The sequence below is a fragment of the Salvia miltiorrhiza genome, chromosome 5 (assembly GCF_028751815.1).
Source record: "Salvia miltiorrhiza cultivar Shanhuang (shh) chromosome 5, IMPLAD_Smil_shh, whole genome shotgun sequence".
In the NCBI taxonomy this organism is placed as follows: Eukaryota; Viridiplantae; Streptophyta; class Magnoliopsida; order Lamiales; family Lamiaceae; genus Salvia; species Salvia miltiorrhiza.
In genome coordinates, this window is record NC_080391.1 from 29296642 (window position 1) to 29307215 (window position 10574).

The following is a 10574-nucleotide window of genomic DNA, read 5'->3' on the forward strand; positions in this document are numbered from 1 at the left end:
ATTTTTTTGCACTTCTTTTGGTTTTTCTTATGAATTTCTTCTTCTTCTTCTATTTTTTTTTGTTTTTTTTTTTTAAATTTGAATATATGAATTTAATACATGCCTGATTTTTTTCATGAAACTTGTTTATTCTCAAATTGATGTTGACGTGTACGCTAGAGCTATCAACGTGGAATATCAGCCAATGGTCTTAATTATAATTTTGAGTTATTTGCGTGTAAATACACGAACTTTCAGTATTTTTTAGTTTCTCCCATGATTTCATGCTCTTCTGATTTTCTTACGAAATTCATTTCCCCTTTCATAATGATAGAAATTTTGGATCCAAATATCATATTAAAGGTTTCCAATTTCTTGACACAATAAAAATAAAATGATTTAACATTTTAACCACAACTAATTGCAACACAAACTCGTTGAAAAATATGGCATGATAGAAGTTTTGGATCCAAAGATCGTATTAAAACTTTCCAATTTCTCGACACAATAAAAAAGTTTGAATTAAAATTTTAACCATAACCAATTGCAGCACAAACTCATTGAGAAATATGACGAAAATGAATTTCACAGGAAAAATCAAAAGACATTAAGTTCACAGGAAAAAATAAAAAATTATGAAAATTCGTGTATTTACATTCAAGTAACTCAAATTAGAATTGACACATGTATGCCACATAGACAATAATATGTCATGTAGAACTTAAGTTAGCTACAATTTGATCAAAATAATTTGCCGTGCGAAAAATTAAAAATCTGGCTATGAACGAGAGTGAAGAGAACATGGATTTGTTTGGGATTTGCTTGTGGTGGATTTGGAGGAGGTTATGTGAAATCAAACATGAAGGTATCACTACGAATAAGGAGGATATGGTGGAAGAATGCTCGTTGTTTCTGCTGCAGTTCAATGAAGCACGATTGGTGTGTGCAGCAGAGGAGAGAGTGCTGCCAAGAGTAGGAGATCGGCGCTGGATTCCTCCCAAAAAATCTTTTCTCGGACTTGACGTGGATGTGGCGAGAAGGGAAGAAGGAGGGTTTCGTGGAGCGGGTATGGTGGTCCGAGATTGGAAGGGAGATGTCGTCCTGGCTGGGGCGATGAGAATCGGCCATACCAATAGTACTTCACTCATGGGGGAGCTTCAAGCGATGCTCTTGGGTATAGGTCATTGTTTACAGAGGGATTTGGGACCAATCATGGTGTATTCAGATTCTCTATTGGCTATACATGTGGTGCATGACGAGGAGGTAAGCTCCGATTCTTTGTGTGGAGATTTGCGCAAGGCATTTTCTTTCACGCGGAAGACTTGTGTTGTGGATTTTTGCCATGTTAGACGTGAAGCTAATTCTATAGCTCACCATTTAGCTCATCTTGCTTGTTCTAGTTTGGTTGATTTGTTTTGGGAGTCAAGTTTCTCGGCTTGGCTCTTAGATATGGTTAGTCGGGATTTGAGCAATTAAATTTTCGTTTACCTTCAAAAAAAAAATTAAAAATACTGAAAGTTTGATCGTGTATTTACATGCAAATAACTTTTAATTAAATAATATTAAATAACCACATATTCATATATCCCAATAAAAATGATATGTATTTATCGAGTTGTGAGCAAACATTAACCATTAAAAAAATGTGAGTCCGACAATTTTTAACAAATATAAATATTTCTCTTAATTTTCATGCTCAAAAGTTTGGAGCTACCATTGTATTTTCAAATTATACTAAACTGACTTTGACTCATTAATATTCAAATTATGAAAAAAGTACGCAAGTCTATAATCTGAAATAAATATTAGATGCATGTTGAGTAGGATTGTCACGATTAATTTTTTGTGACTAGACGTGTATAAAAATGAATTTCTTTAATACCACGTAATAAGCTCAAATTATTTTAAATTTGTGACTATTTAATTACTTAAAATATTAGCTTTTGAAAAATTTATTTGAAAATAAATTTGCATAATTTTCCATAATTTCGATAATAATTTTATGAAATTGATAATTTAGAATACAATTGGAAGTAAATAAATATGGGACATATTTAATTATTTAACTATTACTTTAATCGCAAGTTGCTAAGTTGTGAAAAAGTGAATTTCGATAGCGTCGCATCAAAAATAAAGAGGGCGATGACGTGCTAGACGGCGATTGGCACGTATAGAACTTCCAATTTTTCAAGCATACTACCACTCAACAGCCACCTCTGCTTGTGCACACTTTTTATTTTTCAACTGTATACGCACACTCACACTCACACATATAGGATTAGAAGTTAGTTAGAATTATACATAAATTAATTTTATAGAATTTATGAATTTGATATAAACAAATTAATATAATATAAACAAGGGCAAATTGCATGAAAATACCCCACTTTATACCAAAATCTGATTTTTTGATAATTTTTTTTTTGTTGCAAAAATTTCAATTACGTTTCAATTTGTTGCAATGTCCGGCCCGTTAAATTTTCCGGCCAAATTAAATCTTAGTTGGCAGCCGGAATGCCAACGTGACATTAAAAATGCCAAATCACACCCACCCTCCCCTCCCACGTCACTCTCTCTCTCGTCACCCCCTCTTTCTCTTCCCCCTTCTCCCTTCTCTCTCTCCCTCGACGACTCTCACCCTCTGTCTCAATTCCTCCATCGCCGCCACTTCCTCCCCGAATTCTGGGACCTCCGCAGCAACGGTCGCCGCCCCCAAATTCCAAACAACTCGCCGAACTTCCTCCCTCCACCGCCCCAGATACCTAACAACCCCGCCGCCCCCAAATCATAAATTGAAGAATGAAGAAAAACTTTCAATTCTAGAAAAAAAAAAACTTCAAAAAAATGCTCCTAAATCAAGGAAAATCGAGAATTTCAGAGGGGGTGGTCTCAGAGATGTTATCATCATCGACCTTTTTCCCAGCGAGAATTTCAAGAAAAATCGAGGGGCGGTGGCGCTGCTTGGTTAGGGTCTCAGAAGAACGACGACCGGCGATTTGAGAAAAGGAGGGAGCAGGAGAGACGAAGAGAACCGACGATTTGAGAAAAGGAGGGAGTGGAAGAGACGATGGGAGAATTTGGAGGGCGGCGGAAACATGGTGTGGAGAGAGAGAGAGAGAGAGAGTGAGAGACGTGGGAGGGGAGGGTGGGTGTGATTTGGCATTTTTAATGCCACGTTGGCATTCCGGCTGCCAACTAAGATTTAATTTGGCCGAAAAATTTAACGGGTCGGACATTGCAACAAATTAAAACGTAGTTAAAATTTTTGCAACAAAAAAAAAACAGATTGTCAAAAAACCAGATTTTGATATAAAGTGGGATATTTTCATGCAATTTGCCCTATAAACAATTATAGTTTAATACTGCATAATTGTTTATGTGTCACTTTATTCATGTCAATCTATAAACAGACACTAACACACACGCATATATAAATGTAATTCACACATATAGGAATAGAAGTTAGTTAGAATTATACATAAATTAATTTTATATAATTTATGAATTTCATATAAACAAATTAATATAATATAAACAATTATATTAGTTTAATACTGCATAATTGTTTATGTGTCACTTTATTCATGTCAATCTATAAGACACTAACACACACACACACACATATATAAATGTTGTATATATATTATATTCAGGGGTGGATCCATGATTTGAAGTTAGGGAGCTGAATTTATAGATCTACGATGTCTAAAGACGTTTACACGAGGTTCGGGGGCGAGAGCCCCTGAAACAAATTTTTTGGGCATTCCGTACACTTCATTTTCATGCATTTTTTTAACAATCACTTAATATAATAGTAGATAATTGTTTGCAATTCAATTAATTCAACATCAACTAGATTGAAAACATACAAAAATATACTTTTATGCATTCTTTTAAAAAAATATATATTTCATTTTCTAAACAAATAAACTAACTTTCATTGTTAATAATTAGTAATTTTACTTTTAACTTTAGAATGAGCTCAAATTCAACATTAAAAATTAAATAAGAAAAAAAAATAGGATAAAAATAACATAAATGTAATAAATCAAAGTACAAAGTCAAATAATTAATATGGATAGTTGGATATACTATAAATAATGTATTATATTTTTTCTTCTATTTCTTATTTATATACATATATAGATATATAAAATAAAATATAGATCTATATTACACCAACAACTTGCTTCGCTGTCCAGGGACCACAACTGTCTTCGATTTCTCTGCCTCAATATCATTCTCTACGTTGCGTTCTTGCCTCGTCGTGTCAATTGTTATCACTTTTTGCACATTGCTTTCCTAGCTCGTCGCTTTTTTGCCTCGCTGTGAAATCTCTCAATAAATACAGTGGGAGAAATTGGAGAATTAAGGTGTAGTAGAGGACGTTTAATTTCCCGCATTTAACAATTAGGATAAAAGACAACATTTTTAATTAAAAGTTCACGCGTAGTACCAGTAGGGATGTCAATCGGGCCAGCCCATCGGGTTTTCGGGCTAGCCCTATCGGGTTCCGGGTTAATCGGGTGCGGGCTAATCGGGTTGGAGGTTTTTTCGGGTTGTAAATCTTCAACCCTAACCCTAAACATTCGGGTTTCGGGCTAGCCCATCGGGTTGGAGGTTTTAAAGGTGTAAAAATAAAATTATCATTTGTATTTTATTATTCTTAATGATCTAATATATAATGTACAAAATATACATAGATATAAATTATATAACAAATCATGAAATACAAAAATATAAGATATTCTTAGGCTTTCCATCTTCAAGAATTTTGACATCTTCTTCACCACTCTCCATATCAACACTTGGAGATGAGTCCTCCATCTTTAACACCTATATCAACACATTGGAAAAAGCATAAAAACATATTTTGGGCAACAAAAACAAGCATTTATAATGAAAAATTATATAAATGTTCTCATGTGATCTAAATTTTATATACATATACTAAATAATAGTAAATACATGCAGACACGCAGAAGCTCCACTAAAGAAATCCATGACATAGCTTTATGGTATCCATATTGATTACATAAGAGATTTGCTATTGAATCTGGTAAGTTTTCAAATTTCCTAAACATTGACAATCTTTCATAAATACAATATGAAATCTTGCAGAATGATGTAAGTGAGGATATGACTTCGACTTTTGCAACACATTAACACTTCATTTCAGTATATGTGTCAAGATCCCTATATTCTATTGAAATTAGTGCACCAATTTTCATTTATTTAAATTTCTTGTAATGTGAAGATTGATTATGTGGCGAAATCAATCGAGTCCAAGTTTTGAGGCATAAAGAGATGTGTTTTTGTATTTGGATTAAGAAGGAAAACAGGAAGTTCAACAAACCCCCAAACCCCCATATTTCTTCGGTTCTTCCCTATATACATAAACTCCTCCATCTCTTCTCCTCATTCAACAGACCTCCACACCACACCTGCAATTCCTCAACAATGGACCCACAATACCAACACGACCGCGCCAGAGACTACAATCAATATTGAAGAACATAAATACAACAATGCAGCAAGCCCAAAATTTATGAACAAAAACTTAAAATTTTAAATTTAAAATAAATAAAATGAAGCAACCAACATTCAACAAGTTCGGGTGAGTGGCAGTTGCAGAAAAGAATTACTAGTAAATTACTATATTAAAATGAAACTAAAAATGCTTGAAAAATTACTCACCGGAGTAGAGGGAGTGAGAGGCAATAGCGGCGGACTAGAAGCAGCTGACGGCGGCGATAGCCGCTCAGTTCAGGTGTGAAGAGGCGCGGCGGTGGGAGATGGAGAGGAGTTGGGGCGCGATGGCGCTGGGCTCAGGTGGGAAGAGACGTGGTTGCCTGGTGGGAGACAGATTGGATTGGATGCGCCGGAGGGGGGAGGCGCGGCGCGGCGGCGTGGCTGGAGGTGGTGACTGGTGCGGGATCGGAGGTAGCTGAAGGAAGAATGGAAGAGTGGAGGCGCGCGTCAAGGCTGAACTGAAGCAATTCAATTTCAACTTTAAAGCAATTCAAAATTTCAAACCCTAAAATTTTAGTATTTTTAATTTTGATTTATTTTTTTTAAATCGAGTAACCCGACGGGCTGGCCCGACAACCCGACGGGCTGGCCCGCTTCAACCCGCCAGCCCGAACGGGCTAGCCCGATTAGCCCGATTTGTTATCGGGTTGCGATTTTGTAGCCCTAACCCTCTAATTTTGTCGGGTTATTCGGGTCGGCCCACGGGTTTCGGGTTGGATTGACATCCCTAAGTACCAGGGTATTAAAAATGTCATGCATAGTGTCACTAGTGTTAAATAAAAGTCCACGTCATTTGCCGATCAAGATTAATTTAATCGGAGTTATGGACGTGTGCACATTTCAATTACATTAAAAGTTTGTGTATTTTAAGGCGCTTAATCGAGACGTCTCTGTACAAAATGCAAATATTGTCCAACTTCGTATATTTTGTGATCATTAATCCTAAGTAAAAATATTAAAATTATGAAGAACCTAAAATTGTTTTTCACCTTGTCCTTTGGTGGATTAATAGGATTAATTTTATGATATCTTGTTCAGTTGAATGGATACATTTTAATGCTTAATTTTGAAATAATGTTATATACTATAATTGATCTCATGAATGATGATATCTTTTTTATGACGAAAGTAATCTTAAACTAATTTAATTTCCTAAAATCCCATGTAATTTAGTCTCAAATATTTGAACTTATACTTCACATCTTTCCAAAATCGATTAAGTCAATGTCGGTTGACTTGTGCTTTTTTTTCAGAATATCAATCTTGATTTTTTAGAGAACTAATTAAATGTGCATTATTGCTACATAATTGCCTGACATTCACATTTTTGGAGTAATTTTTAACTCCCTTCAATTTTCCAGAAATTTCCCACGAATTAAAATGTTTGTGAAAAAGACAGAAATGTCCCACGAATTAAAATGTTTATAAAAGAATGCATACGTATACACATACATCATACAGCACACATTTACACCTGTCGCTTGTGCACGCACAAAAATACACATTCACAAACGTATAAATAATATAGAAAAAAATTTCAAATAAGAACCATTAGTATAACATAGTAACGACTTATTATTTTCAGTCATTAGCTCGTCAAAATTTATGATCATAAATATATCATTTTACTTGATCGATGTATAACTTAAGTTCGAATCTTAAAAAAAAATAAATTAATACATTAATTTAACAAGGGATGCATTACTTTTTAATAAACATATTATTTTCATATTCTCATGAAAATTATGTTTCTCATTATAATCACAATATATACAGTGGGGGATTCGGGGGGGGGGGGGAGGGGGGCAATACCTACAATATATACAGTGGAAGACAAGTAGGTCCATCTTAGACTTATTAAATCCAAGTTGGTTTTATTAAAAATTAAGATTCGGTCAGGGTTTGCAGTATAAAAATCGTATAGGGTTTCTTTATTTAATAGAGTATGCGAATAGAATGTGATTTTTGGTGATTGAATCCATGCTGAAATGATTTATCTATATTCTGCAGTGATAAATTTTGCATTGTTCATAAATCATGCATGGTGGTTGTTTTATGGAAGTAGACAATTTCGACTCTTATGTAGATGGGAAAAATGTAGGTTTTTATGACCTATATGTTGATAAATTTGAGTATTTTGATTTGAATGAGAGTTCAAAATTTAAGTTATTCATCATGGGGTAAGATCTTGTATCAGTTACCTAAGTCATTTTCATTCGAGTAATCACTAGTGATAAAATACATGTTAAACTTACTCACGAGCACTATGAGAATTTTAAACATATTTGTGGAGAAGGTTTCACATATGATGTAATGAATGAGGAGAACTAGAGCTAGTTTGTGAAGTTGCTTGTGAATGACTTAGAGATTAACTATGGAAAGAACTGGACCTTCATAAGTGCCCAGCAGATGAATCTTCGCTAGCTCTAGATTCTTCTCATTGTGTGAAGTCTTCAAAATTGTTGGGATTATGCATACATCTTCGTTGAATTTCTGATGTGTGCCTCTCACTCGAAAAAGAGCGTCTTGAATAACTCATGCTTGCTTCATTCCTTCCACATAATCGCGATCGTTTAGTGCCTAATAGCTCTCGTTAATCTCTTCAACAATGGACGCTCGAACCCTAATTCAACAATCTCTCAAGAAACAGCAAGAAGAGTGAATTGATCACTAATTTCTTAGCTACAAAATACTGCAACTAACACAATGCAATTGTAGCATATATAGCAATCGAGTATCGTATCCACATGGACTGTTAAGAGAAATACTCTAAGTAATCCTAATAATTCTCTAACAATGTTCAGGAAGAAACACAAATAAGATGGAAGAATGAAACCTAAATGCAGGACAAAGCAGATAAAAAAAAAAACAGGAGAGAATCAAATAATAAAAGACTGATCATAGGGATGTAAATTCATTAATCAAATTCACATAATTAACCTATTAATCTTAATTGCCAGTTTAATCCAACTATGATGAGAGATCACACATATAATCAAATACTCTCGCTAGAGCAGCAAATGATAGTAGATTAATAAATTCTCTATCTCCGTTAAGTCTCAAGAAAATCTACTAACTCCCAAAAGCACATAAGAATAGCTCCATATGATCCACCTATCTCCGTTAGATCTCAAGGTTAAAATCATATCATACATTCCTGAATCCACTAAACAGTTATCTCCGCTAGGTCTCAAACCGAATACCTACACATACAAATTATTGATTAGGTAATTCACAAGAATTCAAGCACTAGGAATTATGAATCATAAAATGCAAGGCAAAAATGTATCAATAAATCAATAACATAAATCTAATTAACTATTTACAAACCCTAGAATCAGAAAAGAAAACTAGCTAGACATCAAAAAATAAATCAAAGACATAATAAACATGAAAGCAATACAAATAATTGAAATTAATAAAATCCGAAAAGAAATCTGAATAACAACTTGAATGTTGAAGTCTTCAATCTTTCAGGAAAAGAAATCTAATCTACGAAATCAATAACATTCTAAGTCTACAAGAAAGAAAAATATGAAAAGATGCGAAGAGAAGTGTCTAATACGTCAGGAAAATGACATATATATAAGCACATGAGATAAATACAGTACAAAACTCGAAAATACTGTTAAAATCTCAAAATCCTGAAAATTCATGAAAATTCAGAAATTCCCGTCGGACACTATTATTTGTTGCGCGCAACTTTCTTGTTTCAGCCGTATCTTTCTCGTCTGAACTCCGATTTGCAATCCGTTTGTGCTCACAAACTCGTATCGAGACAAAATAAAACTTCTTTTTCAGACCATTCTTCCAAATTAGTACTAAATATTTCTGTAAATTCCATTAAAGTTCGAGCAAGAATCATATTTCACAAGATAAAGTAATATAAGCACAAAACAACTATCCAACACTCAATCTCCTATAAAATTGACATCATATGAACATTAAAAATCATTGAACATGAGAATTATCAACTCCCCCAAACTTAAGCCATTGTTCGTCCTCAAATAATGAGAAGAACACAATCAATAACACGAATGGGTAAGAAATCTATCTCATCGATGCCTCTGAAAAATAGATCAAAAAGATTCCGTCAAGCTCTCACAATTAAACACAAGAATCACCAATAAACACAATTTAAAGCAAAATCAACCTTGACATCCAACAATTGACTGTTATAGGGATGTGTATCGTTCAACTCTCAATTGATGGAATGAGATGTGTATACTCTCATCGAATTCAATGCAATGAAGATGTCTTACCATAGGCTTGCCATTTGTCTACAATCTCCATCGCTAAAAGTGTGCCAGGACTAAGATCAGAAAGGTCTTTGCTTTGGGTTATAATGTATGGACAATGGTTAAGGTGGGGAAATATAGGCTAAGTGACTCTAAATAAATCAAGAACACCAACCTTATAACCTCACAGAATAAATATGGAATACATTTCATCTTCCTCCCAACTATGACACCAAACTTAACACAACTCAAGGGATTTCAACATCACAATTTAGGACTAAACACTCTTTTATGCTATTCCTTATTTCCAACTAACAAAGTCAACTTTTAATGAATTTTTCAATATACACTCGACTTTCACAATTTTTTTTTCTTTTTTTCTTTTATTTTTCATGTCTTTTTTTTTGTCAACTTTCTCTAGAGCTTATAAGAGTGAATATCAATACAAAATCATCCCTTTTTTTCTACAACCCACTAACAAAAATTACTACACCAAGATTCCCATGTACTACATCCCTCCCAATCATCCGGCTAAAGAATAAAAGCTAAATAGACTCAAAGTGGGTAATAAAAGATATTTTTTTCGTTAAGGACAGTGTTTGGAAAAAATTGTGGCTAACAAAAGATGGCCTAAAATCATCTCCTAATTTTGGGCACAACAACAATCTCAACACAGAATCCATGACAAGTTCTAGAAGATCACCACATGCATGACAAAACTCACAACAAAGAATAAACTGCGTATGATAGACAGTTATGGCTCAAAATTCTCACAGGCTTATTCACTGTCAAAAGTCAAGGCTAAAATCACTTATCAATAATGAA